Source organism: Triticum aestivum, chromosome 4D (assembly GCF_018294505.1).
Source record: "Triticum aestivum cultivar Chinese Spring chromosome 4D, IWGSC CS RefSeq v2.1, whole genome shotgun sequence".
NCBI classification, from domain to species: Eukaryota; Viridiplantae; Streptophyta; class Magnoliopsida; order Poales; family Poaceae; genus Triticum; species Triticum aestivum.
Genome location: NC_057805.1, coordinates 90,847,539 through 90,874,776, shown reverse-complemented (window position 1 = coordinate 90,874,776; position 27,238 = coordinate 90,847,539). Strand labels below are relative to the sequence as shown.

Sequence of the window (27,238 nt, the reverse complement as noted above, 5' to 3'; positions counted from 1 at the left end):
CGTTTGGGCCTAGGGGAAGGCCTTGGGAAGTAATAAGTAGATGATGGGTTGCTAGAGTGATAGAAGCTTAAACCCTAGTTTATGCGTTGCTTCGTAAGGGTCTGATTTGGATCCATATGATTCATGCGACGGTTAGATTGATCTTAATTCTTCTTTCGTAGTTGTGGATGCTTGCGAGAGGGGCTAATCATAAGTGGGAGCCTTGTCCAAGGAAGGGCATCACCCAAGCACCGGTCCACCAACATATCAACTTATCAAAGTAACGAACGTGAATCATATGAGCATGATGAAAACTAACTTGACAACAATTCCCATGTGTCCTCGGGAGTGCTTTGCATTATATAAGAGTTCGTCCAGGCTTGTCCTTGCTACAAAAAGGATTGAGCCACCTTGCTGCACATTGTTACCCGTTATGAATTATCTTATCACACAACTATCTGTTACCGATAATTTCAGTGCTTGCAGAGAATACCTTGCTGAAAACCGCTTGTCATTTCCTTCTGCTCCTCGTTGGGTTTGACACTCTTACTTATCGGAAGGACTACGATAGATCCCCTATACTTGTGGGTCATAACAGTGTGCAGTATAGTTGCGAGCTTTTGTGGTCCCTTGTGAATGAATGTTCTTCTACAAACAGTTTTCGTACAAGTGAGACGTTAAGGCACATGCAGAAATGTAGTTCAAATTGTGATGTGATATCATAGACAGTACCTTACGCTGCAGACGAGACCAATGTGTAACAAGATTATTCCAGTCCATGTCTGATAAATGTAGCACCAGAGACTTTACAGAAATTTTGTTTAGAGGCTTGCCATCGAAGTGTCTTGCCTCAGGTAGGAACGATACTTCATCAACGAGTGCTTGAAAAGCGCAACCAACCCTCGCTCGTCTTGACAATCTAGTTTGGTACTCGCCTATTTAAAAGAATGAAATCGTGTGCCTTCTGTCAGCAGAAACATATGCAGTAATTACCATGAATAACATTAGTACATTACTTACGCGTAAGTTGCGGAGGAAGATTGGAAATTTTTCTTTGTCTATGGTATAATCATTCCATGAAGGAAAGATGCGCTCAAAGATCTGGACAACAATATAAGCTTCGTCTTGTAAACTGGAAAGAAGTGGAACAGGAGTCCTATTTGCTGCAATTGGGGCTCTCTCTCGTTTGAAAAGGGATTTGGCAACTGGATTTGGTGTACTCTTTGCTGGAATGGGGGTTTTGTGTCATAGATCTGGTGTTATGTTAACTGGCATCATCATACTGTTTGCGGCAGTTGGGGTCTACTGAGTTGGGGCATCAGAGATGGCCAGTGTAGTAGGGCTAGAGTCTGCTAGAGTTGTGGCCGTGTTTTCTGGGTCTGGTGATATTGCAACTACACCTAATGGGCTATTTGATTTATCTGGTGTCACTACCTTTTCCAAATACTTTGTCCATGCTCCTCCGCAGTCAGCAATTGCCATCTTCCTTTTGAACGTCTGATACACAAGAACAACATTTGAATGGATAAATATGGTATGATGACAGATGGAATATGTACTGAAAATGGATAGGCAGGGCATATTCACATACACAATGTGTAAACTAAGCTAATGGCAGTGCAACAAAGTAGAAGCAATGCAAAGCATCAGTTGCAAGATATGTGCGACCAATATAACCTTGGAAAGTTAGAGCAAGCACATTGATGGGTGAATAAGATAGGGCATCTGCCTCTGACTCCTCCACTAGGGAGCTACATTGACTTAGATCTCCCTCTAGCTCAGAATCACTATTAGGATCATATTCTGAGCATGAATCTATAGGTGGAGAGCGTTCACATTGCATTGCATCCAGAGTTGATTCCGGTCCCTTAATGCCAACTTTGACAGCCATGGCATTGTTCTACTTTATTCTTTTCATGTGCGCAAGCTCATAATCATTATGGTGCTGTTCAGTATCTGAGATTCATGAAAACATAAAAAGTAGTCAGGTTATCTATGGAATGCATTGCGGATTCAACTTGAAGAGTGTCTCCCTATAAACCCCTGCATATGCAAAGTTCACCCTCCAACCGTGCTGACCAGACCACACACAGAAATACAAACCTCTTATGTCTCTATAACAGGCAGACACACATTTCAAAACTGAAGTAGGAACATTAGAATCATATCAAATTCGTATGAACAAATAAACTAAGGGATTATGAGTGGCATAATGTTTAGCTTCAAGGGTGGAGTGCTGGTAGTGCCACACAAAGCAAGTAGGCAGATTGTATTCCATGTAAAAGATCGTAGTCTATGTAAAAGGTGGAAATGACACTTTCTTTCTATACAATGCAGTGTTCTTTGCCCACACATGATGGAAGAGATCACACAGAGAAATACTATTCACTCATGTCTGCGGTTCCAGTATTTTGAAACAGGGTGGTCCAGCCTAAAAGAATATTGACAACAAATATGACAAGGCAAGCATAGAGGTAGTGAATCAATCATTACTTGTGAGCTTACTAGGACAAGTATGCCAAATTGTAACTGCAGTAAGAGACCGTCCAAAATCTGAATCAAGAAGTTGGTCTAGCACTTATTGTTTGCAACTAATCAACGTGAATAATTGGATATCATATCGAATGAGTAAGAAAGATAAGTAAAATTGTCAACAAACCTGGCCCGCAGTAGTAATCTGGGTTAATGTCACTATGACCAACAATCCAAAATGACTAGTGTCTGTTCCTAGGGCCGGAATTTTGAAACCCTGTGAACTTTACAGGTACTAAAGATTACTGAAATACATCTGAACCATTAAGTGTAGATAGCACTCAGTACACAACAAACCCTAATGACAGTCATGCCTAATGAGTAATGAATCAATTAGAAAATGGGTGATGAGGAGTGGCTGCTCAGTGTTGAGGACGTATCTTAGGATAAATCGGGTTGGCTTAGTGGTTGCTTGATACGTCTCCAACGTATCCATAATTTTTGATTGCTCCATGCTATATTATCTTCTGTTTTGGACATTATTGGGCTTTATTATTCACTTCTATATTATTTTTGGGACTAACCTATTAACCGGAGGCCCAGCCCAGAATTGCTGTTTTTTTGCCTATTTCAGAGTTTCGCAGAAAAAGAATATCAAACGGAGTCCAAACTGAATGAAACCTTCGGGAACGTGATTTTCGGAACGAACATGATCCAGGAGACTTGGACCCTACGTCAAGAAATAAAGCAGGAAGCCACGAGGTAGGGGCGCGCCTACCCCCAGGCGCGCCCTCCGCCCTCGTGGGCCCCACGTTGCTCCACCGACATACTCCTTCCTCCTATATATACCCACGTACCCCCAAGCGATCAGATACGGAGCCAAAAACCTAATTCCACCGCCTCAATCTTCTGTACCCACGAGATCCCATCTTGGGGCCTGTTCCGGAGCTCCGCCAGAGGGGGCATCGATCACGGAGGGCTTCTACATCAACACCATAGCCTCTCCGATGAAGTGTGAGTAGTTTACCTCAGACCTTCGGGTCCATAGTTATTAGCTAGATGGCTTCTTCTCTCTTTTTGGATCTCAATACAATGTTCTCCCCCTCTCTTGTGGAGATCTATTCGATGTAATCTTCTTTTGCGGTGTGTTTGTTGAGACCGATGAATTGTGGGTTTATGATCAAGTTTATCTATGAACAATATTTGAATCTTCTGAATTCTTTTATGTATGATTGGTTCTCTTTGCAAGTCTCTTCGAATTATCAGTTTGGTTTGGCCTACTAGATTGATCTTTCTTGCAATGGGAGAAGTGCTTAGCTTTGGGTTCAATCTTGCGGTGTCCTTTCCCAGTGACAGTAGGGGCAGCAAGGCACGTATTGTATTGTTGCCATCGAGGATAACAAGATGGGGTTTTTATCATATTGCATGAATTTATCCCTCTACATCATGTCATCTTGCTTAAAGCGTTACTCTGTTCTTATGAACTTAAGACTCTAGATGCATGCTGGATAGCGGTCGATGTGTGGAGTAATAGTAGTAGATGCAGGCAGGAGTCGGTCTACTTGTCTCGGACGTGATGCCTATATACATGATCATACCTAGATATTCTCATAACTATGCTCAATTCTATCAATTGCTCAACAGTAATTTGTTCACCGACCGTAAAATACTTATGCTCTTGAGAGAAGCCACTAGTGAAATAGATAGGGTAAAATAGATAGGGTAGCTAGGTCGGGCAACACACACACCAAACTCACAGTACATAGTAGATAGGGTAGCTAGGGCAACACCGCCATGTCTTCACCGTCGTCTTCACCTTAACCGCCGGCTTCACCGTCTTCTTCGCCGTCGGCTTCAGTACTGCTCCTCCTCAAGGCCGTTGTCGCCGAGGTAGTACGGGAGGCTGTGCATGCGGTTGCGAGCGGGGAAGACGCTCTCGAAGTCGGTGAAGATGTTATAGGTGGTGAATGCGATGAACTCGCACCCACACCAATACACCTTGCCGAGCAGGTAGTAGGCATCGAACCTGTTGGTGAAGTGGACGACGAACCCTACCACTGGAGCGTTGGCATGGGGACGCTGCTCCACGAGATTTTGAACATGGGCGGCGAGCCCGCCGGGAGGTGGTGGAGGCCCGCACGGAGGAACCCCCGTGCAAGCTCAGTGCTACCCCTCCAGCGTGAGAACGCCCACACGCGGAGTGATGCCTCGACGACGATGTTGGCGGGGTACCGCCATTCCTGCACGGCGGGTGGCTCTTGGAACGATCTTGAACGCTTCGCTGAGTGGAACGGCTTTGGCTTTGGGGGGAAGAAGAGAAGTGGGAGGCGCAGATGGATCAGTAGAGAAGAGGCAATGAAGGGCAGTTTAAATAGCCGGGGGAGACGAAGTGGGTACACTCGCAAACGGTGTAGATCGTGACTCAGTGCGTGCATGAACCGATGCGATCATCAATGTGTGAACATGAATCGATGCGAGCGTGCTTTGCGTGCTCTGCGTTGGCGGCTGCCTGCCTCCCCCTTCTGCATGCTCTGCGTTGGCGGCTGCCTGCCTCCCACAACTAAATCGAGCGGCAGCCGTGCGGCGTGAACCGATGCCTCGACATATGGACGCGAGTGTGCGTGCAGCCTGCCCCTTCTGCCACCGGCACGTATGCCTGCGACGCGTGAAACGACGCTGCGGAGCGACCGAATCCACCGGCAACCGTGCGGCACGGATCGATGCGTGCGTGTCGGCGTGCATGCATGCATTTAGGTCTAGGTCACTAGATGCGTGCGTGGCGGTGTTCGCATGCATAGGAGGCTACATCGATGCCAAAGCCGGGCATGCATAGCAGGCTGCATCCATCGATAGCAGGCTTTTTTAATTTATTACCAACAAACTAACGGGCCCGTCCTATGAACACAAACACGGCCCAACCAGTGAAGCCACAGCCACAGTCAACAGAGTCCAACATGGCCCCACAAGTCAGTTAACGGCCAAGACGGCAAACGTTTGTTATGAACATTTGTGAGAGTTTCAGCTAAGGGAGTGGGGAAAAGTGAGCAAAAGTTTGAAGCGTGGGGAAAACTGAGCACAACTAAGGAATTGGGGGCACAGATGGAATAAGCCCTTCAAGATTAGTAACAACTTTCTTATGAGTGTGTTGAATACTAACAGAAGTTTGATGCTTGATGATTGTTTTGAGATATGGAGGTAGTGATATCCAAGTTGTGCTAGTTGAGTAGTTGTGAATTTGAGAAATACTTGTGTTGAAGTTTGCAAGTCCCGTAGCATGCACGTATGGTAAACGTTATGTAACAAATTTGAAACATGAGGTGTTCTTTGATTGTCCTCCTTATGAGTGGCGGTCGGGGACGAGCGATGGTCTTTTCCTACCAATCTATCCCCCTATGAGCATGCGTGTAGTGCTTGGTTTTTGATGACTTGTAGATTTTTGCAATAAGAATGTGAGTTCTTTATGACTAATGTTGAGTCCATGGATTATACGCACCCTCACCTTTCCATCATTGCTAGCCTCTTCGGTACCGTGCATTGCCCTTTCTCACATTGAGAGTTGGTGCAAACTTCGCCGGTGCATCCAAACCCCGTGATATGATACGCTCTTTCACACATAAACCTCCTTATATCTTCCTCAAAACAGCCACCATACCTACCTATTATGGCATTTCCATAGCCATTCCGAGATATATTGCCATGCAACTTTCCACCATTCCGTTATCATGACACGTTCATCATTGTCATATTGCTTTGCATGATCATGTAGTTGACATAGTATTTGTGGCAAAGCCACCGTTCATAATTCTTCCATACATGTCACTCTTGGTTCATTGCATATCCCGGTACACCGCCGGAGGCATTCATATAGTCATACTTTGTTCTAGTATCGAGTTGTAATCATTGAGTTGTAAATAAATAGAAGTGTGATTATCATCATTTTTCTATAGCATTGTCCCAAGTGAGGAATAAAAAAAAGAGAAAGGCCATAAAAAAGACAAGGCCCGAAAAAATGAGAGAAAAAGAGAGAAGGGACAATGTTACTATCCTTTTACCACACTTGTGCTTCAAAGTAGCACCATGATCTTCATGATAGAGAGTCTCTTGTTTTGTCACTTTCATATACTAGTGGGAATTTTTCATTATAGAACTTGGCTTGTATATTCCAACAATGGGCCTCCTCAAGTGCCCTACGTCTTCGTGAGCAAGCAAGTTGGATGCACACCCACTTAGTTTCTTTTGTTGAGGTTTCATATATTTATAGCTCTAGTGCATCCGTTGCATGGCAATCCCTACTCCTTGCATTAACATCAATCGATGGGCATCTCCATAGCTCAATGATTAGCCTCGTTGATGTGAGACTTTCTCCTTTTTTGTCTTCTCCACATAACCCCCATCATCATATTCTATTCCACCCAAAGTGCTATGTCCATGGCTCACGGTCATGTATTGCGTGAAGGTTGAAAAAGTTTGAGATTACTAAAGTATGAAATGATTGCTTGGCTTGTCATCGGGGTTATGCATGATGAGAGCATTCTTGTGTGACGAAAATGGAGCATGACTAAACTATATGATTTTGTAGGGATGAACTTTCTTTGGCCATGTTATTTTGAGAGGACATAATTGCTTAGTTAGTATGCTTGAAGTATTATTATTTTTATGTCAATATGAACTTTTATCTTGAATCTTTCAGATCTGAATATTCATACCACAATTAAGAAGAATTACATTGAAATTATGCCAAGTAGCATTCCACATCAAAAATTCTATTTTTATCATTTACCTACTCGAGGACGAGCAGGAATTAAGCTTGGGGATGCTTGATACGTCTCCTACGTATCTATAATTTTTTATTGCTCCATGCTATATTATCTTCTGTTTTGGACATTATTGGGCTTTATTATTCACTTTTATATTATTTTTGGGACTACCTATTAACCGGAGGCCCAGCCCAGAATTGCTGTTTTTTGCCTATTTTAGAGATTCGCAGAAAAAGAATATCAAACGGAGTCCAAACGGAATGAAACCTTCGGGAACGTGATTTTCGGAATGAACATGATCCAGGAGACTTGGACCCTACGTCAAGAAATAAAGCAGGAAGCCACGAGGTAGGGGGCGCGCCTACCCCCCCCCCCCCCAGGCGCGCCCTCCACCCTTGTGGGCCCCATGTTGCTCCACCAACGTACTCCTTCCTCCTATATATACCTACGTACCCTCAAGCGATCAGATACGGAGCCAAAAACCTAATTCCACCGTCGCAACCTTCTGTACCCACGAGATCCCATCTTGGGGCCTGTTCCGGAGCTCCGCCGGAGGGGGCATCGATCACGGAGGGCTTCTACATCAACACCATAGCCTCTCCGATGAAGTGTGAGTAGTTTAGCTCAGACCTTTGGGTCCATAGTTATTAGCTAGATGGCTTCTTCTCTCTTTTTGGATCTCAATACAATGTTCTCCCCCTCTCTTGTGGAGATCTATTCGATGTAATCTTCTTTTGCGGTGTGTTTGTTGAGACCGATGAATTGTGGGTTTATGATCAAGTTTATCTATGAACAATATTTGAATCTTCTGAATTCTTTTATGTATGATTGGTTATCTTTGCAAGTCTCTTCGAATTATCAGTTTGGTTTGGCCTACTAGATTGATCTTGCTTGCAATGGGAGAAGTGCTTAGCTTTGGGTTCAATCTTGCGGTGTCCTTTCCCAGTGAAAGTAGGGGCAGCAAGGCACGTATTGTATTGTTGCCATCGAGGATAACAAGATGGGGTTTTTATCATATTGCATGAATTTATCCCTCTACATCATGTCATCTTGCTTAAAGCGTTACTCTGTTCTTATGAACTTAATACTCTAGATGCATGCTGGATAGCGATCGATGTGTGGAGTAATAGTAGTAGATGCAGGCAGGAGTCGGTCTACTTGTCTCGGACGTGATGCCTATATACATGATCATACCTAGATATTCTCATAACTATGCTCAATTCTGTCAATTGCTCAACAGTAATTTGTTCACCGACCGTAAAATACTTATGCTCTTGAGAGAAGCCACTAGTGAAACCTATGGCCCCCGGCTATTTTCCATCATATTAATCTTCCAACACTTAGTTATTTCCGTTGCTTTTTACTTTGCATCTTTATCATGAAAATACCAAAAATATTATCTTATCATATCTATCAGATCTCACTCGTAAGTGATCGTGTAGGGATTGACAACCCCTTATCGCGTTGGTTGCGAGGATTTATTTGTTTGTGTAGGTGCGAGGGACTCGCGCGTAGCCTCCTACTGGATTGATACCTTGGTTCTCAAAAACTGAGGGAAATACTTACGCTACTTTGCTGCATCACCCTTTCCTCTTCAATGGAAAACCAACGCAGTGCTCAAGAGGTAGCACTGCTGCATGCCTGAGCCCTGAACGGACTGGGAAGGTAGGCACGGCGGCGCACCCGGGCAACGGTGACGATGTTGGGCGAGTGGCTCCTGACCTCCTGTTAGTCCGGCGTCTCCTCCTAGAGTCATGTCGTCCGAGGATGGCAAGTCGCCGGCAAGGCAGGCGGCTAGGGGTGAGTAGAGATCGGAAGCGCAGCAGAACAGAGGGGCATCGGGGCCTGGGCCGACCCAAAATCCCAGGGTGGGCCGCGGCCCACCATGGGCACCCTTTAGAGACACACCCGAGCGGCGTACATGCATTTTCGAAACTAAATTAGGAACCTTTAGCTGACCAATTAAACGACTTTGTTTTAATAATACCATTTTCGTATTTGAACAACTAAGCTTGTTTAGCTTGATGGGTGCAGCAGTGCTATTACGACACGAAGCACGTATGCTGATCGTATAGTGATCATAAAAGGGGGAAACCCTAAGAACTGTTTTTAGCAAAAGAGGGTTTCCCCTCCGATTTCTATTAAAGAAACCACCATGGAACCAACATGATCAATTAAACCCTAAGCATGATCAATTAAACCCTATTATGACTGTGCCATGGTAGATTTAAAGCTGCAAACCACAGAAATGCTATTTAGCATCCATTGTTTGCTTCGAACTAAGAACTAAATTCTAAGAGCTGAAAAGAAAGTACAGTAACCAAGTTACAATCTATTTTCTGGTTGAGATCAAAAAGTTGAGTAGATATGAAGTACCACCTCTCTTGCGGCGTCGTGTAGGCATCGGGGGTGCGATGGCTGTCAGTGGCATTGAAGCGGATCTGTGACGGTAGACGGGTGCATCGGGGGATAAGTCCCATTGCGGTGGTCGAGAAGGTCGTGTGAGCGGCCTCCACAAAGAGGACGATGACGCCGATGAAGCGAGAGGATGCAATGCAAGGCTCCTGGTCCGTCACCGTGGATGAGAAACGTCCATCTCTGGCGGTGGACGACGTGGTCTTGGCAGGTGCTCCAGCATGGTGGAGGACAGTGGCGATGGATGGGGTGAAGGACAGTGGCGATGGATGGGGTGGAGGACGGCGACGATTGATGGGGTGGCGGATGGAGGAGGCTGGTGTGGGGATGATGTTCTAGCGCGGACGGTGTGTGAATGGGAAAATGGAGGGAGAGGTACAGGGAACCATGTTTTTGGGACGCGCATGTCTGAAATATCATAAAGTTATGAACTTAGCCCCGGTTTAAAATTTGGATGTCTCGTTGGTTGGGGATAGGACGGTAATCTCGCATCTTCCCAATATTTTCCCAGAGCGATTTCGGGCGAGGAGAGGGTGTTTTGGCGCCCACAGTTGGCGCCCATGGTGTATGAACGGGGCTGACAGGTAGGGCGGTTGTGTCACGTCTGAGTGAAGTTACAAACCTACCCCTATTGAAAATATTTGCCTACATCGATTTCAGCCGAGTCGAGTTTGTTTTGCCGCCCACCGTGTATGAATGGGGAAATGGAGGGAGAGACAGAGGTCTTTCGGACGAGCTCGAATCAAATGTATTTTGCCGCCCATGTTTGGCGCCCACCATGTCGGAATGGGCTCAGAGGCGGTCGTGTCATGTCTAATTGAAGTTACTAACCTACCCCTATTGAGAGCAGTGGAAATCGGGCCGGTGGATTGTCCGTGTAAGGGGCATACAATAATTTCCATCTCCCAAACACTGGCTTCGGGCAGCCGACATGGGAGTGGACATTTTGCCGCTTCTTTCGAATTTTGGGACAATAAGCATCCACGTTTACCCAAGCAACTAAACTTGAATCCATGTTGTATTCTTATACGAATCTTTATAAATCATTCTATGTGTTTTTATATATTTTCAAAAGCACAACAAAGATGTATTCCACTGTCATATATGAATATGATTTACAAATGCCGATACTCGAATTCAGAAGCTAGAATCCATTTTAAGGAGAATTCGAATATTTGAAACCACTTTATGCCCAACTCAAGTGTCAATAGATATGTACACAAGCGATGTCTCAAGATTCAAAATACTTAGTCAATCAACCAATATTGTAAAAAACTAACAGACATATAAACACTTACAGAGTATATGGATCAATAATATCAACTAACATACATAATCCAGGCCGCTGTACTTTTTTGCTAGAAGAGCATCATTTTTTAGCGAAGCTAGTACAACATCTTTGGCCCTTTTAGATGCGTGCCACTTAAGGACCAACTATACTACTATTAGTGTTGAATGCACATTCAACCCGATTGGCATATTTGTAGGTCTGGCACATCAATCAAAATGAAATGTCTCAGAGTCTTATCAATTAATACAGACTTGTGCTAAAAAAATACAAACCAAAAAACGAAAAAATATTACATGATCTCTAAAACAAATGGTTTGATCGATTACATGAACAAACAACACAAAGGTTATTCAATGAAGGAAAAAACATTTCACCTATGATTTACCAAGTGGGAATTTAATTTCTTTTTGTCCTTCAACACCTTAACAATGCGGTCAGTCTCAGCTTGCTTCGTTTTGAAATCCACCAAATATTTAATGGTTGTCTTGAGTACTGCTTGTGATTGTGTTGTTTGCTTCCTCAACATGTCAACTTCATCTCTAAGTGTAGAAGCATAATCTCTTTCTAACAATAGTTTAGCCTCTAGAGCATCAGCACTTGGCAATTCATGATGCACGATTGGGCCGGTGCCACTGCTGTGGGATGATACAACGTCCATGGGGACCTCGCTCTTTGATCTTGGGCTAACCGGTTTTGCCATTAAAGTTCCAATTGGATTCCCAAAAGTTGAAGTTAGCAAAACATCTCAACTAGGAGTTAGAATAGCAAACTAGTTAAACAAACAAGGAATTAAAGAGTTTCAATTGGATGCTGAAAAGTAGTTATTAACATCATTGTAACCGGTTGCAGCAGCAAAGCAGTTAAACAAACAAGTTTTGCAAAAGGTACCTGTTATGGCATTGAAGTTTCTCTTGGATCCTGAAAAGTTGAGTAGCCAGTAACATGATTAGAGCAACCGGTTGCAGCAGCAAAGTAGTTAAACAAACAAGTTTTGCAAAAGGAACCTGTTGTGGCATTGGAGTTTCTCTTGGATCCTGAAAAGTTGAGTAGTCAGTAACTTGATTAGAGCAACAAGTTACAGCAGCAAACCTGTTACACAAATATATTTTTGAAAATGTACCTGCTGTGCAATTGGACTTCCAATTGGATCATGAAAACTTGAAGTTGGTAAGATGACTACAGCAACAAGTTACAGCAGCAAACCAGGTAAACAAGGAAGTTTCTGAAAACATACTTGTTGTGCGAACGGAGTTTTAGTTGGACCTTGTAAACTTGAATGTTAGCAATCATAAATAAAGTGTTGTAAGAGCCATAAGAAACTAACATCAAACAAGTAAAACTAACTAGTTTTGGCAACGTATTTAATTACACATGAACTAGTAAACTAACAAGTTCTTGGCAACGTATTAAAGTAACAAGTTGGTACCATTTACCAGCAACACAGACATCTGTGAATTTCTTTGATGTAAGCAAAATGATTCCAACACACACACACACACACACACACATATATATATAAGTTAAAAAGACGGTGTCCCTCATATAAACCTGACAGTTGTCTATCTATGAACATGCAAACATTACTCTTGCTACAAGTGATAACAGCAAACCATTTAAACAAATAGGGTATCAAAACATAAATTACACGTGAATTCTGCTGCACCCTAGAAGTACATATGACCAGCTATCTACGTGCTTAAGTAGCTATTTAAGTTCAGGCAAACAGGTAATTCTTAACAGTAAGTATCAAACACATAGATAGGCGCAGTCTATAATAGGATTAACAGGCTATGGCATTATGTACTCAGTAGCAAACTAAATTAAGCCAAGCAACATAATTAAACAATTTTGCAATAAGTGGCTAAATAAAATTTCGGGAAGCAAGTAACTGAACTTACACTAGCTCTTTGTACAGGCACACTGTAACTTCTTTTTCGCTTCAAGGTTCTATGAAGGAGTCTATGGCATCAATTGCTTGGATACGCAGTCCCAATACTTCTTTCTTCCCACACTGCATTGGTAAGTGGAATGGTTAATCTGATAAGATGGTGCGTCCTTGATATGTTATATGAGGACGGTTGTCAGACTAGTTGTAGCCACACACATCACACTAGCTTTTACTATATATTTCATGTGGTTACATTTGGCATATCGAGATCTAAGCAATCTACAATAGGATGAAAAGACTGGCATCCTTCACATTATTGGCGAACTCAGTTCATAGAAACAAGCAATTCAACCATTCTGTGGGTAAATCAAAAGCGCCACTGGAATACTTTTCACTACCCCAATCATACAGGCAAAAAGGGGCGACGCCACCATAGGGGCTGGTATGGGCGGCCGCCTCGGGTGGCTGGAAAGTGTGCACCTAGTTTGAGTCGTCCAAGTTGGCCCAGACTAGTTTTGTTCGTCCCAACGCACGAGCAGGCAATGTAAAAAATGAAGAAAAACGTTTCAATTTAAATGGGCCAGTAACATAAGTGCAAGGCAGGCCCTATAGCAGGCTCGCGGCCCAAACGACCGCCTCCCATATTGATCGACAGTAGGAAAAATCCCAATTCGTTCGCTCCAGCCTCCAGTCTGGTTCGCTCCGTTGGATAGACCGACATAGCACTTCCTCGCGCCCTCTTTGGACGCCGGTCGCCGGGCTTCAAGCAAATGGAAGGACAAGAAGATGAAGATCCAACCCTGGGTGTAGCCTGCGTGGGAGGCAGCGGCGGCGGCACGGGCATGGCATCGAGCTTGCGCAAAACGGATAGTTGCAGCTTGCAACAACAGCATGCGCAACGATTAGGTACATCACATCCCTGATTATATCTAATTCAACTGTTCAATTTCTGGCCAATAGTTAAACCCGACGGTGTTGTAAAACTGCTTGTATGTAGGGAATCTATGAAAAAATGTAAACCAATTTCTGCTTATTTTATAACTCCCAAATCAATACTGAACTGACTGAACCTGATGTATCTAATCAAGTTTCCGGTGCAAACATACAAGCTCATGTTGTTCTTGAGCCTGAAGTGTCTAATGAACAGACTGCTAATGAAGGATTTGATGCAAACATTTTACATGCTCCTGGTGATGAACATACAGTGTCTAATGAGGGATCTAATGCAAGCATTTTTCAAGCTCCCATTGAAGGATTTAGTGTCTAATGATGATCTGCTATGTTGAGAGAGACATAGAGATTTGCAGGAATTGATGACAAGCAAATTATAGTACATTTTCATGGCTTGAGGAAACTTCGATGCCATCTACCAGAAAGTCCCCGTATCATGACAACATAGCATAAATACTTTTCTAATATGTTGTTTGAAACTATTGGCATACTAGTGCAGCATAGATATATTGATATGTAGTTTGCGCACTGGTTATAGGTGTAATTACACTTTGATATTTTCAACCAGAGAACGCATAATTCAAGCAGGTACAAACCATGTTATTAGTCCTTGTACACCATGTTGTATTTTGTGTTTTTTGGTGCTTACATCATTTAGTGTTTTATAATCTGGAACTACTTTGGATCATTAGCTGGTTTTCAAAGTGCATGTAGCTTCACATTTCTCAAGTTATGTTGATTTCCGGAGTGCAAGTGCCTTCGTATTTTTTAAGTAAAATTTTGCCCTGGTAACTTGAATTCGTGGATCCGCCACTGCACACAAATCATACACGTAGGCCAGTACGAATTAAATGAAATGCAGGGACTTACGCTAGCTCGTTGTACAGGCTCACTGGAGCTCTGCTTGCGCTTGGCATGTTCCATGTACAAGTCCATGTTACCACTTGCTTGGATGTGCAGGCCTTGTGCTCCTTGCATCCCCTCTACATTTTTGACACGGCGAATGGTTGATCAAATAAGAGGAATCGACCTTGCTGTCGTACCGGAGGACAGGTACTTACAAGGTTATACCGGTGTGCGGGATGTGTACCAGATCCCGTAGCGCCGTCATAATTCGCTAAAAATGGTTTTGCTTGTTTCAGATGATATCTCCAAAATAAATAAGAGTGAAAGTCGGAGTTGGATAGGCGTGTAAGCTAAGAGAGCAATGAAAGGATATCCAAACATCGTCAGAACAGTGCACAAGGGAGTGATATGTGGATACCTAGTTCGGGCCAGCGTTTGGGCATGCTAGCCTAGCTAGAGTGCGGGTCACTTAAGAGCCGTTGAGGGTGATGTGCTGGCGTTGGCTGGCCGCGCATGGATGCCGATATTGAGTGGCAGCGGAGCACTACGATGCGGTGGACGAGACCGTCGGTGAAGCCCCAACAGCCTTGAGGGGCGGAGGTGCAACGATGTGCTCGGTGAAGTAGCCCCGGTGAGGTGGGAGACGACGTCGGTGAAGCGCACCTGATGCGGTGCAAGTCGGTGTCTGTGAGGTATGTCGTTTGCCGCGGCCGACGTTGTCGGTGGACCACCCGGTGTGGTGGACGATGGCGTAGATGAGGTAGCTCCGGTGCGGTGGTGAAGCGCGACCGTCGTTGTCGTCCGGCACAGAGGTGGGGAAAGAGATGAGACGAGGGGCGATTCAAACTTTGATTGGGTTGGCAGCGAATTAGGGATTTGAGTGCTCTGGGCGCGGAAGGGGACGGTGGAGAAGGGAGATTTTGCAAGGCTGGAATTGGGGCCGCCAGATATTTCAATCCGAAACGTGGAAGCGCGAACTTATTTTGTCGTCGTTCTTTTTTTTTGGGGCGGGGGGGGGGGGGAGGGAGGGGTGGGTGGGTGGCTGGGTGCTAGCATCCGTACGACACACGCGACCACCACGACACGACCCTGGTCTGCCTGGTGCGCCTACATTTGAGAATGCAAACGAATCTTCTTTCATTTGCAAACGAATCTGTATGTATTACCATGCCCGTGTTTTCCTTGAAAATAATTAGTCATTCAAAACGAGATACCATAAATTCGTTAATGAGGAGTTATTTGAATTAGAGTGTGTGTCACAGAGCGATCTCCAATTCTAACGTTGATTTCGCATTTCACGGTATCCACGCTACTTTTTTAATACAAATTCATATTTATAAGATGAACACCATGGTAGTGAGAAAACTTTGGATGGATTCAAACATATGACCTACAAAATAGCACACCAATCGAGTCAATGTCAACTTTTCCAAACCTAGTATGGCACGAATTCGAAATAATTATGGAAGCCATATGCATGGTCCTCAATTCAAATCTTACAATGTACACTAAATTGAAATGTCGATATTAAGTCTCGTACTATCTACATTCAAATGTTATTTTTAGCCCCACCCCCTCGGCACACACGCTACATACTTCCTGTATCAATCAATCTTCCTCTCCTAACTACCTTAGGAAGCTATCAGTTTCCGACGCACGCTCATTCTTTCTCTCCATGTTTCGATCTCTAACTCTTTCAACTACACAACCCCCCTTTTCCACTCTGTTACCAAATGTATCTACCTCACACACCCGCCATTGCACTCCATGCCGAGCTCTCTCTCCCTCCCTCCCACCCTCTCTCGCTAGATACATGCATTGCCTATCTAGACCCCCCCTCTCGTGTGCACGCACGCACATTGTCTATCTAGGTCACTCTCTCGAGATTGTCTCACTCTTTCTTTCGCACGGCGGCCCACTGATGCGGCTTGAAGCTACGTCGGTATTTCCCCAAAGAGGAAGGGATGATGCAGCACAGCGATGGTAGGCATTTCCCTCAGTTATGAGACCAAGGTTATCGAACTAGTAGGAGAACCAAGCAACACTACGTAAATAGCACCTGCACACAAATAACAAATACTCGCAACCCGATGTGTAAAAGGGGTTGTCAATCCCTTTTGGGTAGCGGCGCCAGAAATTGGCAACCGGACGTGAGAGAGTAGTAAATATTGATAGATCGAACGCCAAATAAAATAAAGTGCAGCAAGGTATTTTTGTATTTTTGGTTTAATAGATCTGAAAATAAAAGGCAAATAAAATAGATCGCAAAGGCAAATAATATGAGAAAGATGCCCGGGGGGCGTAGGTTTCACTAGTGGCTTCTCTCGAGGAAAATAGCAAACAGTGGGTGAGCAAATTACTGTTGGGAAATTGATAGAACTTCAAATAATCATGACGATATCCAGGCAATGATCATTATGTAGGCATCACGTCCAAGATTAGTAGACCGACTCCTGCCTGCATCTACTACTATTACTCCACACATCGACCGCTATCCAGCATGCATCTAGAGTATTAAGTTCATAAGAATGGAGTAACGCATTAGGCAAGATGACATGATGTAGAGGGATAAACTCAAGCAATATGATATAAACGGAGTAATGCAATAAGAACAATGACATGATGTACACAAGATCTATTTATGTAGAAATAGACCCCATCGTTTTATCCTTAGTAGCAACGACACATACGTGTCGGTTCCCCTTCTATCACTGGGACCAAGCACCGTAAGATCGAGACGTATCAGTATCCCCAAGCTTAATTCCTACTCGTCCTCGAGTAGGTAAATGATAAAAACAGAATTTTTGATGTGGAATGTTGCCTAACATGTCATCTCATATTCTTTTCTTTATAGCATGAACACTGGGACTTTTATATTGTTCAAAGCAATAGTCTAGTTTTGACATGAGACTTAAATACTCAAGCATACCAACAATCAACCATGTCTTTCAAAATATCAACGCTAAAATAAGTTATCCCTAGCCCATCATGCTCAATCATTGATCCATTCATGAAACACACTATCATATTAACTACACCCAATGCTCAAGTACGATCATAGTGCCCCCTAGTTGGTGCTTTTATAATAGAAGATGGAGACTCAAAATAAAAATTGCATAAAGTAAAAGAAAGGCCCTTCGCAGAGGGAAGTAGGGATTTGTAGAGGTGCCAGAGCTCAAAGCGAAAATTGAGAGATAAAAACATTTTGAGAGTCATACTTTTCCCACCAACGAAAACGACTTAGAGTTCCCAACACTTTCCACGCTAGATATATCATAGGCGGTTCCCAAACAGAAAATAAAGTTTATTCCGTTTTCCACCATACTTTCACTTTCCATGGCTAACTTCCATACCAACACTTTCCAAGGAATTTATTATTTGAAAACATAAAGTAAATTCATTTTTCATTTCGGGACTGGGCATCCCTAATACCTTTGCCTTACTCTCGTGCAATGACAAGTGGACAAACTCTCATCGTGAGAATAACACATCTAGCATGGAAAATATTAGCCACCCCTCACCGCCTCGCGAGCGGTACGAGCACACAAAAGAGAAATTTATTTTGAATATTAGAGATGGCACATACAAATTTGCTTAGAACGGTAGAAGAATACCGCATGTAGGTAGGTATAGTGGACTCTTGTGGCAAAACTGGTTTAAAGTATTTTGATGCACAAGTAGTGATCATACTTAGTGCAAAATGAAGGCTAGCAAAAGATTGAGAAGTGACCAACCAAGAAATGAATAATCTCATAAGCGAGCATTAAACATAATTAACACCGAAGAATGCACCACAAGTAGGATATAATTTCATTGCATAACTATTGACTTTCGTGCTTGCATAGGGAATCACAAACCTTAACACCAATATTCTTACTAAAGCACAATTACTCACAAACATGACTCACATATCACATCATCATATCTCAAAACCATTACTAAGAATCAAGTTTATTTTGTCCAATGATCTTCATGAAATTTTTTATTATATCCTTCTTGGATATGTACCACTTTGGAACTAATTTTCATGTGTTGCTTTTGATAAGCTCAAACAAATATATGTGAAGATCATGAGTATAATATTTCTTTCTCTCAAATTAATTTAAGTGAAGCAAGAGAGAATTACTTGAAATTTTTACTAACTCTCAAATAAATATAAGTGAAGCAAGAGAGCATTTCTTCAAAAACACTAAAGCACACCGTGCTCAAAAGATATAAGTGAAGCACTAGAGCAAGTCCATAGCTCATAAAAATTTAAGTGAAGCATAGAGAGCAATTCTAGCAAGTCATGACAGAATTTTGGCTCTCTCAAATAGGTGTGTCCAGCAAGGAATCAAGACTAAAAACACAAAGCAAAACAAGCAAAGACTCATATCATACAAGATGCTCCAAGCAAAACTCATAGTATGTGACGAATAAAAATATAGCTTTGAGTAAAATACCGATGGTCGTTAGAAGAAACAGGGGCTGCCACTCGGGGCATCCCCAAGCTTAGTTGCTTGCTTCTCTTTGGATAATAACTTGGGGTGCCATGGGCATCCCCAAGCTTAGGCTCTTCTTCGGGGCATCCCCAAGCTTAGTTGCTTGCTTCTCTTTGGATAATAACTTGGGGTGCCATGGGCATCCCCAAGCTTAGGCTCTTCTTACTCCTTATTCCTTCATCCATCGTAAGATAACCCAAAACTTGAAAACTTCAATCACACAAAACTCAACAAAACCTTCGTGAGATCCGTTAGTATAAGAAAGCAAATCACTACTATAAGTACTGTAGCAAACCAATTCATATTTTATTCTTGCATTATATCTACTGTAATCCAACTTTTCTATGGCAAAAACTCATCAAAGAAAACCATAGAATCATCAAAACAAGCACACAACGCAAAGAAAACACAATCTGCCAAAAAAAGAACAGTCTGTAGTAATCTGGATATTTTGAATACTTCTAGAACTCCAAAAATCTGGAGAAATTAGGAAAACCTGAGCAATTTGAAGCTATGTCGGTATTTCCCCAAAGAGGAAGGGATGATGCAGCACATCAGCGGTAGGTATTTCCCTCAGTTATGAGACCAAGGTTATCGAACCAGTAGGAGAACCAAGCAACACTATGTAAACAGCACCTGCACACAAATAACAAATACTCGCAACCCGACGTGTAAAAGGGGTTGTCAATCCCTTTCGGGTAGTGGCGCCAGAAATTGGCAAACGAACGTGAGAGAGTAGTAATATTGATAGATCGAGTGTCAAATAAAATAAAGTGCAGCAAGGTATTTTTGTATTTTTGGTTTAATAGATCTGAAAATAAAAGGCAAATAAAATAGATCGCAAAGGCAAATAATATGAGAAAGAGACCCGGGGGCCGTAGGTTTCACTAGTGGCTTCTCTCGAGGAAAATATTAAACGGTGGGTGAATAAATTACTGTTGGGCAATTGATAGAACTTCAAATAATCATGACGATATCTAGGCAATGATCGTTATATAGACATCACGTCCAAGATTAGTAGACCAACTCCTGCCTGCATCTACTACTATTACTCCACACATCGACCACTATCCAGCATGCATCTAGTGTATTAAGTTCATGGAGAAACGGAGTAATGCAATAAGAACAATGACATGATGTAGACAAGATCTATTTATGAAGAAATAGACCCCATCATTTTATCCTTAGTAGAAATGATACATACGTGTCGGTTCCCCTTCTCTCACTGGGATCAAGCACCGTAAGATCGAACCCACTACAAAGCACCTTTTCCCATTGCAAGATAAATAGATCGAGTTGGCCAAACAAAACCCAAATATCGGAGAAGAAATACGAGGCTATAAGCAATCATGCATATAAGAGATCAAAGAAACTCAAATAACTTTGATGGATGAAAAGATAGATCTAATCATAAACTCAAAGTTCATCCGATCCCAACAAACACACTGCAAAAGGAATTACATCATATGGATCTCCAAGAGACCATTGTATTGAGAATCAAACGAGAGAGAGGAAGCCATCTAGCTACTAACTACGGACCCGAAGGTCTACAAAAAACTACTCACGCATCATCGGAGAGGCATCAATGGAAGTGGTGAACCCCTCCGTGATGGTGTCTAGATTGGATCGGGTGGTTCTCGACTCTGCGGCGGCTGGAATTGATTTTTCGTCGACTCCCCTAGGGTTTCTGGAATATTGGGGTATTTATAGAGCAAAGAGTCGGTTCAGGGGGCACCCAAGGTCGGCACAACCCACCAGGGCGCGCCTGGGCTTCCTGGCGCGCCCTGGTGGGTTGTGCTCCCCTCGGAGCACCCCCCAGGCACTTCTCTGGCCCACTGGATGTCTTCTGGTCCAAAAAAAACCACAAAAAGTTTCGCTGCGTTTGGACTCCGTTTGGTATTGATTTCCTGCGATGTAAAAAAACATGCTGAAAACAGCAACTGGCACTTGGCACTATGTCAATAGATTAGTACCAAAAATGATATAAAATGACTATAAAATGATTACAAAACATCCAAGAACTATAATATAACAGCATGGAAGAATCAAAAACTATAGATACGTTGGAGACGTGTCACCCATACTCGCTCAATCTCGCTCTCTTTATCTAAGTCTCGATTAACCTCGCTTTCTCTCTCACACAAATGATATATCTCCCTATTCGTGCCTCGATCGAAACACTCTATACTCTCTCACACAGATTGTCTATCTAGGTCAGTCCATCCAAGCCGCCCCCACTCTTTCGACCTCATGGCGGGCCACGCTCGCTCAATCTCTCTCTCTCTCTCTCTCTCTGTATGTCTCGATTGACCTAGCTCTTTCTCGGACACAAATGATATATCTCCATGTTTGAGCCCAATTCAACATATTCATATTGTATACTCTCTCACGCACATTGTCCATCTAGGTCACTCTCTCCAACCAATCTCACTCTTTCGATCGCACGACGACCCACACTCGCTCAATCTCTCTCCCTTTATATATGTAATCAATTGACCTTGCTTCCTCCCATGCACGAAATATATCTACATGTCTGTGACTGGATCATATCTCAAGCTCTATCTTACAACCCTCACCCTTCCCGAAAGCTCAATCGGACAATATTTCTCCACAGCATATATATCTTTTCAATGAATGCCACACCACACTCACTTTGTCTCTCTATCTATCCGTGTCTCGATTGACCTTGCTTTCTCACGTCGTATCTTCCCCACATTGAAGCTACCTCCCCATCCCTCGCAGAGCCGGGGCTATTTACATTGCGAGCGGGACACCAACCTTGGATTAATTTGTGAAGGCATTTATTCCAGTGGGTTTAGATTATATTTTCGTAGCATTCGGCCCACAACTACTCCAAACACCGTTGCAACCACTGCACCTCCCCCAATTGATTTCCCTCTGGCTCGGTCATCGCTCTCTCACACGTCCTTTTTCACCTTCCACGTCGCACCATGGTATTTTTGCAAAAAACTCTGTTGTTCTCTTTAATTATTACAAAATAAGCTAAAAAACTACACACTGATAGTCCATCAGTAATGGAACAAATTTCGACCCACAAATTAAAGTGCTACAAACTACACACCGAGGGGCCCACCTGTCATGGAACAAATTTGGAGCCATTTATAAATTAAAAATTAAAAAGGACGAGGATCGAACATGCGATCAGGGCCTTCAAGCTGCACGTCAATAGGCAACATAGTACAACAACGTTTGTTGTACCCCTTTTTTGATATAATGTTTTTATATTACCACAGCCTATTTAATGGATAACATGTTTTAATATTATTTTTAGTATATTAGTGGGACCAGCTCGTTAGCACGTACTATTCGCCTTCACTTACTGGTGAGTTTCATGTCTGCTCTCTCTCTCTCTCTCTCTCCTCCCCTTCTATGTTTAGACGCACGGGCAAACAGGAAGAACGCGCGGGCGATGTTGCCGTTGACCATATCTGGACGCGTTCACAAGTTACGGCACCAGTTTCACGTACTAGTAGTACTAGTCAATGTATACGTGCAATGCAAGTTAATTTGAAAGTATATTAAGTGCATGCAGATATTAAGTAGGATATTATTTGCTTGTTATTATGTGACTAGTAAGATGCCCGTGCTACGCCACGGAATTACAAAAAATCTCATGGAACATTGTTTATTCAAGGGTCAACAGCCTAGTGAACAATAAAAGATGTACCAAGACACTGATCAAAGTGATGTTATATCATTGATAAGCACATATTGAGCAAAATCAAACATATGGTTTCCAACTAATAAACCCCCTCGTCCAAGCCAAACATTTTCTTCCACATTTTCACCTTGCAGAAGACTTGTTGTTCTCCCTACACAGTTTTCTCATTGCTCTCCCATATTTAGGGGACAGACAAAATGTGACAGATAGAAAATATATCCACAAACATTTGGCAATTGCACCAGCCAACTTCTATCTCTAAATGTTGTTTGGTTAAGAACTGAGCTCCAATACTGTTTGTTCTTAAGCTGAATAACACCATAACACAGCTGTTGATTTTATTGACATGAGTTTATAATGTACAAAACATAGGAAAAGCAGAGGAGAAAACACAGAATGGCAAGGACCACTAAGCTAGATTACTATTGCAAAATAATGTATTGTGCGTCGGTATCCTTGCAACATTGGTTTCGTCAACGGCAAGCCGAAACTCCAATTTGTGAAAAATGCGTCGACTGCACACACGCCAAATCTCCCAAATCACTGGCACGACCATCGATCTCCAGTACATATTATCATGTATGGCCTTTCAGCAACTACTGCAACAGAACTGCTGCTTTCCTTGGAACAGCTGTAGAAAACAAAACATGCTATTATGTTACCTTTTATGCAAGGATTCAGCTCATTTCATGCTAGTATATTAGGCAAACCATACTTAAATGTGAAGATAAATGGCAGCAATTAATATATCCAAATTACAAACATATTATAGCCTGAGCACGCACTTATAAATGGTTCCAGAACAAAGAAACAAGATTGAAGCACAAGTGTTTGACTGGATACCTGAGCTCTCGCTTCCAGTGGCGGAGCCAGGAAAATCAAATTGGGAGGGCCAAACGTTGCTAAACCTTGTTTGGGAGGGCCAGATCATTAAAATGCATTGTTTTAACAGCAAAAAAGTCAGTGTTTACACTAGTATTAGGCCTAAACCAGTGACATTAGGGGGGGGGGGGGGGGCAGGGCCCCTGCTGGTCCCCCCTGTCTCCGCCACTGCTCGCTTCGCTTCATCTATCTTCTCACGTAAAAGAACATCAGACAATCAGTACTTCATCTTCTCACCTACAAGCACATCAGACAATCAGTACAGCATATATATATAGTGTCCTGTAGTATATTTAGACAAAGGCAAAAACAAGGAGCATGTAGAGGTCTGTAGTATAATTAGGCAAAGGAAAAAACAATGGACAACAGTTGCAGAACATTATACAGAGCAAAGAAACAAAATGTCAAGTAAAAGATGATTTTGAAACATAAGTATATAGAAGGGGTGAGTTCACATGTACACACATACATAAACATTAGCACTGGACTACTTCTAATTTCTTACATCAACCAGGTTTCTGCAAAAAAAACGGATAACAGACAAAGGGGAAACAAATATCCAGGGTGTGGCCTGAAAAATTGGATTGGAGCTACCAAGCAAAGGAGTGCCGCTGATGACAAAGCGACCTGTTGTAGGCGTCATCTTATTTTTTTTAGCAGAAAGAGTAACAAAGACAACTACGAAAAACAATTCAAACACACATGAAATTTTCAGCAAAAAAATCATGACCCTAAAGCAAGTATCTAAGTTGTCTTTCTGAAAGGCCTCTATTCTAATTCAGACCTGTAGATTGGAAGAAATTTGGGACGAATGACCCTAGTTACATAGATAGAATATTCTTACGGCCACCAAACTGTACTTCAGTGATGGGAAAACAAAATACATTGACAGCAAAAATGCCCAGAACGGTGAAGTATGAAGCATGCTGCACTTCTTATAGATCTCTGTTTACAATCAGTAAGCTGTAACTCAGTGCACATACTGAATATTCAACGCTTGTGATTCCTTCTAATACTAAAAGTTTTATTTCACAAGTAGTGACTTGGGCACAAAAGACAGTTCCCTATGTTACCACCATCACTTTAATCTCTGTATTTGCACAAGTAAGGACTGCCCAACAGAAATGAAACAAGAATTGTTGAGAGATAGTCAGATAGAGGAGATTCCAATCTTTGCCAGACCACCATACCTTGGTCCTTGACGAGCAGATCAGGAGAAGGGTAGCAAATCCTACCTCCTCACACTGTGTTTGATCTCAAGATGTGAGAGTGTGTCCAGTGTATGGCTTCTTGGGGTTAGTTCGAGCAGTATGAGTCCTATCTGCATACCCACCTGGTTTTTATTGGGCTACAAGTGTGGTTTCTGGACAGTTCCATAAAGGCGCGGGGACTTGGTGTCAGAAAATTTTGAATTCGGGAGGCGCCACTGCGCCGGGGCTGGGCAGGATAAGTTTTGGCAAGGAAAGGCAGTAGCACCTCCACATCAACAATCACACCAAAACATGTGGTGGAGTGCGTCAGCGGGGAAGGGGAAATAGCAGTAGGTGGCATCGTTGTCTCAGAATTGAGCAGGTCGTAGGCGGCGGCGGCGGCATACTTCTGGAAGTCGGCGTCGGAAGGGGCTGGGATGAGGAGCGGAATGTGGTGGTGGTGGGCGGTGGCCAGTGAGCCTGCTGCAGAAGGAAAGGGGGGAGATAGGAGAGACGTTGGGGCATGAACGGCGCCGGCGACGACTTGCGCAGGTAGCTGAAGGAGATGGGGGAAGGGGGGCAGAGGGGATGTCGAGGAGGAGGGAGGAGGTGGTGGAGATAGTGAGCAGTGGAACTCTGCTGCAGTTGAGGAGGGAGTAGGAGAGGCGTTGGTGGCCGAACGACATCGGCGGCATCCTTGCCGAGGCCTGTGTCGGAGGAGACTGCGAAGGGAACGGAGAAGACGACGAAGAGGAGGGGGGCGTGGTTTCTGTGGTGGCTGGGGCTGAGGGGAGGCGTCAGATGCACTGGGGGTGGCCGGCGTCGGTGGCCACCGCGCCAGATCGGCTCCACCGCCGCCGGCCGGCGGTTCGCGTCCCTTTTTTGTAGGGGATGGGTGGATGAGCCGAGATTGGGCAGAATAGAGAATGCCTTATCTGTGAATGTGTAAGAACTTTGGGCGTCTTTTTACAAAATTGTCATAGATTGTCTTCTATGCGTTGGATACAGATCAGACGTCTATAAACGAAAGATGGCAGGCACACCATCATCACCAACTCAGTTTTTTATAGGAGTAGAGATTAGCACTATTTTTGGCATGAAATTAACTGCACGCTAAACGTGTTGAGTACTCGACATTGAAGCAGTCTAGGTCGTTGGATTGACATGATTTGATGGCCGAGATTAATTGGATCTACCCCTTGGTATAGATGGTATAGATATATATTATACATGTAACAAGTTTTAGGAACAAAAGTGACCGTAACGGACAAGTTATCTACTATTTATCTACTACTCTGTAATAATTAAATGCGTTGATAAATAGATGTATTGCCTAGTGCTCGAACAAGGGGACTGGTCGCGCCCTACAAGTATTTGGAATTGACTTCCCTAAGAAAATATTTGGAATTAACGTGGTATTTAATATGAAATGTTTGCGATGAGAAGGAATACATGTGGCTTGATGACATTCCATAGATTTCATTCAGTCTGACTCCGACTTTACATTCATATGACGATCGATCTAAAATAAACGGAAATGATAAATGTTTGGATTTTAAGCATGGCAATCCGAAAGTTTTTCATGGAAAATTTAGATTACACGGTGGTGGAGGGGGCGTCTTGCGGTGGGAAGCGGCTCCTTTGCCATGCTCTGTGTGTCGTCGGGGCACTGACCGATGTGACGTCTTGCGCCGTTGTTGGCATACTCCTGGACATTGGCCCTAACTTCAAGGAAGGCCAGAATGTTCTGGACTTCGGTCTCCAGGAGCGAGTCAACTGGCGGGAGGAGGCAACTAGCGTTGGTGCAAGGAAGCGGTGGATGGCGGCCATCCATGCCGCTGAGGGGGGCACTGGCACCCGCGCGGGGACATGCGCTGGCAACAGCGCGGTGGAGACATTCATGTGCACGGGCACAGGCACGGGCGCGCACATCAGTGTACGCACAGGCGCATGCGCTGGCAGGTGCACGGGCACCGGCACGGGCGCGCGCGTTAGTGCACGCGCATGCGCATGTGCTGGCAGGTGCACAGGCGCGTGAAAGTCGGTGGGCACCTCGTGGAACCCCGTGGCATCAAGCTCGGCCACAATGTGCGACTCCCAGCCCATCAATGCCACGGGGATGGGCGCTGGTGCAGTCGGGGCGATGGGAGCCGGAACGGGAGCGGGGACAGGCGCGGCGTCTTCCCGCAAGGCTAGTTCAAGCTCGTCCCAAGGCGCCTTATGTTCTTGAGACTCCGGCTGGGTGTCTTCCTCATGAAACTGGAAGACTAAGGGCAGACCATCATGATGCGGCATGGCGTACGGTTAGGTCAGGCTGGTTGGAGGTAGACGACAGGAGAATTGGAGAGGAAGAGAGAAGATTGTAGCGATACCGAGTAGTGCAGGGGTGACTTTAAACTGCGGC

The 27,238-nt window shown here is 43.7% G+C and overlaps 1 long non-coding RNA gene across 1 annotated transcript; it reads right to left on the bottom strand.

The window, feature by feature from the left end:
• Nucleotides 1–23,058: 23,058 nt before the first annotated feature.
• LOC123096420 (uncharacterized) lies at nucleotides 23,059–25,767 on the bottom strand. Its single transcript, XR_006446594.1, has 3 exons — nucleotides 24,835–25,767; nucleotides 23,606–23,881; nucleotides 23,059–23,393 (listed from the first exon to the last, which is right to left on the bottom strand). It is a non-coding gene; the product is annotated as an uncharacterized lncRNA (long non-coding RNA).
• Nucleotides 25,768–27,238: the final 1,471 nt, after the last annotated feature.